This window comes from Ptiloglossa arizonensis, unplaced genomic scaffold, assembly GCF_051014685.1.
Source record: "Ptiloglossa arizonensis isolate GNS036 unplaced genomic scaffold, iyPtiAriz1_principal scaffold0190, whole genome shotgun sequence".
NCBI classification, from domain to species: Eukaryota; Metazoa; Arthropoda; class Insecta; order Hymenoptera; family Colletidae; genus Ptiloglossa; species Ptiloglossa arizonensis.
This window is the reverse complement of record NW_027478560.1, coordinates 20,001-25,000: the sequence shown is the minus strand read 5'-3', so window position 1 is coordinate 25,000 and position 5,000 is coordinate 20,001. Positions and strand designations below refer to the sequence as shown.

Here is a 5,000-nt window from a genome sequence, read left to right as displayed (position 1 = left end):
GTGAGGAGGCCTGCCGCGGTGTCCGGGTCTTCGGTAGATAGCCGTAACTTCAGGCCCGCGTCGAATCGGGCCCTAATGTTCCGACCGAAGTTTTCCCAGTCAGCCTTTTTGACGTTGAAGTTGGCAGTAGATAGGGACAGAGGGAATCTCGTTAATCCATTCATGCGCGTCACTAATTAGATGACGAGGCATTTGGCTACCTTAAGAGAGTCATAGTTACTCCCGCCGTTTACCCGCGCTTTTTTGAATTTCTTCACGTTGACATTCAGAGCACTGGGCAGAAATCACATTGCGTCAACACTCTTGGGGGCCATCGCAATGCTTTGTTTTAATTAGACAGTCGGATTCCCCTAGTCCGTGCCAGTTCTGAGCTGAGTGTTGAATGACGGCCGAAGAAACGACCGCGACGTCAAACGCCACAGAAGCTCCGCAGCAAGGAAGATCCGTGAGAGGCCAAGGCACGGGACCGAGATCGGATCCCGGTAACAGTAATGATACCGTTCACCTCGCCCAGGCCCGGCACGTCAGCCAGACTCACTTCTCGACCAAGCCCGACACGCCCCGCTCCTCAGAGCCAATCCTTATTCCGAAGTTACGGATCCAATTTGCCGACTTCCCTTACCTACATTAATCTATCGACTAGAGGCTCTTTACCTTGGAGACCTGCTGCGGATATGGGTACGAACCGGCGCGACACCTCCACGTGGCCCTCTCCTGGATTTTCAAGGTCCGAGGGGAAGATCCGGACACCGCCGCAACTGCGGTGCTCTTCGCGTTCCAAACCCTATCTCCCTGCTAGAGGTTTCCAGGGAACTCGAACGCTTATACAGAAAAGAAAACTCTTCCCGGATCTCCCGACGGCGTCTCCAGGTCATTTTGGGTTACCCCGACGAACACTCTTACGAGGGCCCGAATGGTAAGCGGTTCCGCAGCCGGGTTCCGGAATAGAAACCGGATTCCCTTTCGCCCAATGGGTGTGTGTCTCTTTTATGTTTCTGTTTGTACGATGTTTCATTATTTTAGGACACCTCATCTGCATAGGATTTCTCTTAGGGCTTAGGATCGACTGACTCGTGTGCAACGGCTGTTCACACGAAACCCTTCTCCACGTCAGTCCTCCAGGGCCTCGCTGGAGTATTTGCTACTACCACCAAGATCTGCACCGACGGTGGCTCCAGGCAGGCTTACGCCCAGACCCTTCTGCGCACACCGCCGCGACCCTCCTACTCGTCAGGGCTTTATGGAGGACGGTCACCCGGGAGTGACACGTCCCTCCCCACTTGCCGCTGACGGCGGAGTATAGGCGCGACGCTTCAGCGCCATTCATTTTCAGGGCTAGTTGCTTCGGCAGGTGAGTTGTTACACACTCCTTAGCGGATTCCGACTTCCATGGCCACCGTCCTGCTGTCTTAAGCAACCAACGCCTTTCATGGTATCCCATAAGCGTCGACTTAGGCGCCTTAACTCTGCGTTTGGTTCATCCCACAGCGCCAGTTCTGCTTACCAAAATTGGCCCACTTGGCACTCTGATTCAAAATATCTCGTGGCTTCATGATCCAAGCAAGCCAGAGATCTCACCCATTTAAAGTTTGAGAATAGGTTGAGGTCGTTTCGGCCCCAAGGCCTCTAATCATTCGCTTTACCAGATGAAACTCGCATGCGTTCGCGGAGGAACGAGCGAGTGCCAGCTATCCTGAGGGAAACTTCGGAGGGAACCAGCTACTAGATGGTTCGATTAGTCTTTCGCCCCTATACCCAGTTCCGACGATCGATTTGCACGTCAGAATCGCTACGGACCTCCACCAGGGTTTCCCCTGACTTCGTCCTGACCAGGCATAGTTCACCATCTTTCGGGTCCCAACGTGTACGCTCTGGGTGCGCCTCTTCTCGCAATGAGAACGAGACGCCCCGGGAGTGCGAGGCCGATACGTAAGCGGCCCATCCTCCCTTGGTCGACGCAAGGCCGACTTTCACTTTCATTGCGCCTTTAGGTTTACTTCTCCCAATGACTCGCGCACATGTTAGACTCCTTGGTCCGTGTTTCAAGACGGGTCCTGAGAGTACCCAAAGCAGTAGCGTCGCCAACCGGTAATTCAAAGCTTGGCCAGTCCAAGGACACCGCCTGCTAACAGCTGGCCAGGCCCGGGGACGGCATTCAGATCCGTCGTCTCCGGGTAAACTGTCCGAGCTTGCGGCGGGCCCGACGCACACACATTTCAAGAATGGATTGGTTGCGGCCCGATACCGTCAGAGTACCGTCGTGCAGCCGGTCGGGCGACCGAGCCTCTGCCGCGAGCGTACGAAGGCGCCGCGACAGGCAATGCAGCTCAGGCCGTAGACCGACACACAACGGGTTGCGACGTTCTACTAAGGAAGAAGTGCACGACTACGTTACCGGACTTCACCCAAAGGTGGTGTAACCCCTTCATGGGACCAGGAAGGCCCATTCGGGTTATCGCGCACCAACGGGGGCCAGCTTCGTTGACGATGAATCTCCCCGTTCGATCTTTTGGGTTTCTCAGGTTTACCCCTGAACGGTTTCACGTACTCTTGAACTCTCTCTTCAAAGTTCTTTTCAACTTTCCCTCACGGTACTTGTTCGCTATCGGTCTCGTGGTCATATTTAGCCTTAGATGGAGTTTACCACCCACTTAGGGTTGCACTCTCAAGCAACCCGACTCTAAGGAGAGATCCTCCCGAAACGCGTACTGGTCGCTACGGGCCTGGCACCCTCTGTGGGTAAATGGCCCTATTCAAGTTGGACTTGGACTCAGTTCGACGTCACGGGATAAGCGGATCCTCCTGAACACTACATTTCCCTGCGGCAATACCGCGGGGATTCAGTGCTGGGCTCATTCCTGTTCGCTCGCCGCTACTAAGGAAATCCTTGTTAGTTTCTTTTCCTCCGCTTAGTAATATGCTTAAATTCAGCGGGTAATCTCGCCTACTCTGAGGTCGTCAAACAAACGTGTTTTTCTTTAACAGCGAAAGGCAACGACGCCGAATCAAAGAGAGCAAGGCGCCACAATCTTTTCGTCCCAACTCGACGTGTTCTGCAGTTGCATACGCGATGATGATCCTCTCTCTTCAATCGTTGTTCGCTCGCGTACCAGGGTAGGCGGGGATATACGCCGACGTGGACGGGTGTAAAAGAAGAACGAGCGAGGAGTGGGGAAACGACGTCGGGGCGCGAACGAGAGGTCTTATTCCTTCCCTCAGTAACGCGCTCGACGAGCATTTTCTCCCTATCTCTCACGCAGATTCTTTTCTTTTCACCGCATTCCCACACGTACGGCGTCGCCCGACGCAAAATCCCATCGGTGACGCTTACATGGTTCTGTCGATTGAGAGAGTTCTTCGCGTTGAACCGAAGAAAAGGAAGCCTGCTGTTTTCTCGGTGACAAGGAGAGATTTTCAAGCACCTCGCCAAAGTGTCTCTCTAATTGAAATTCGATGCGAAACGCTCGCTAGACGTTTAACCGGTTGAAATTTTAACGTCCGTCCGTTGCTTTTCCAGTAAAACATACTAAAGGAATACTACTAACACGCGTCGACTTCGATTCTACTTATTCTTCCCCTCTCTCGCTCACTCTCGATCTGACTCCTATTCTCCAGAGCAGAACGAAGAGAAGGAGGAGGAGGATAAGAGAACCCGGTGTTAGCAAGTCCGAGATGAATTCGAAAAAGTTGTCGTGGACTGGACGACCGGTTATACGCGCGGTCTCACGATCGACAACAGAGACATGGGGTGACCAACCTCTCGCTTTCCCTTCAGCAGTTTCCCTTCATTGTGGCAAAGTTTGTCGTTGCGTTCGAGCCGCTCCAAAGAGGATTTTAAGTACAGCACCGAAGGTTCAGAAACGTTTGCACGCACGAGCATATCTCTTACCAAACGAACCACATCGACGGGTCAAAAATTCGATTCGACGAACGTGGCCGAAGTCTTCAACGTTCGAAGATAAAGACCTCCCTCGATAGTGGTCGCGGTAAATTTGATGTGACATCGCGGGCAACGACGACCCCCGCTGGCCGACAAATCCCTGGGGCTGTGCGAACGACGACTATTAACAAATGCCACATTTCACGTGGTGGGGTGATTCATTTTTGTCCTCTATTAGTCTCTCGATTCGTGTTCCTTTCTCGACGTAAAAATCATTTCAGGCAACGTTGGGAGCGCGGCAAAATTCGATTCGGGCGAAAGACGAATATATGCGCGCGCAAACTTCAAAGTAATCGTAGGGAGCGGTGTTCACGGGCGGTCGTATTAAGTCGACGCGCGACGCCGCAACACTCTCGCGAGTCCGAACGATTACATATGGAGACGCGCAGGCAAATCGTTATTTTCGCACGTCCGCGACAATCGCCAACGAACTGCCCATCTTTCGCTCGTACGTAAGCATCTCCGTACACACCCGACTCTGAAACGTTTCCATTCTCTCCGGAAACGACGGCGGGGATTGGATAGCAACGCAAGCAGTATTAGGTTATGTGAACGACCCTCAGCCAGGCGTGGTCCAGGAATTTTATCCGTGGACCGCAATGTGCGTTCGAAATGTCGATGTTCATGTGTCCTGCAGTTCACACGTTGACACGCAATTAGCTGCGTTCTTCATCGATCCACGAGCCAAGTGATCCACCGTTCAGGGTAATCGTTATGCAATTTTGCGTTTAAATTCTCTTTGGTTCTAGTTTTGAAAATCGATGCCCGCGCCTCCGACCAAACGTAGAAAGAAGGAGGCTTGGGCGTCGCCAAATTGACGACACAAAGTCCCGACTGACGGAACACGTCGAAAGTTCGCGCACATGAACGCGAATCATTCGACGGCCGGGTGCAAAGTACATTGAAAAACCATCATGAATCGTGGGATGTGGAACCGCGGGGATAATCCCGATCAAAGGAACCACAGTCCTCACCGATTGAGCTGACGAACGCACGTGGGAGCGTCCAGATTCGAAAAAGGACTCGCAGCCGGCTCGAATCGGTCTTTCGTCCCAACTTC

General features: G+C 53.0%; 1 non-coding gene and 1 pseudogene across 1 annotated transcript; both read right to left on the bottom strand.

Moving 5' to 3' along the window:
- Window positions 1-2,958, bottom strand: part of LOC143154541 (large subunit ribosomal RNA) — a 6,763-nt pseudogene extending 3,805 nt beyond the window's left edge.
- A 1,535-nt stretch (window positions 2,959-4,493) lies between these two features.
- On the bottom strand, window positions 4,494-4,648 carry LOC143154528 (5.8S ribosomal RNA). The gene has a single exon (XR_012994147.1). It is a non-coding gene; the product is annotated as a 5.8S ribosomal RNA (ribosomal RNA).
- Between the last annotated feature and the right edge of the window lie 352 nt (window positions 4,649-5,000).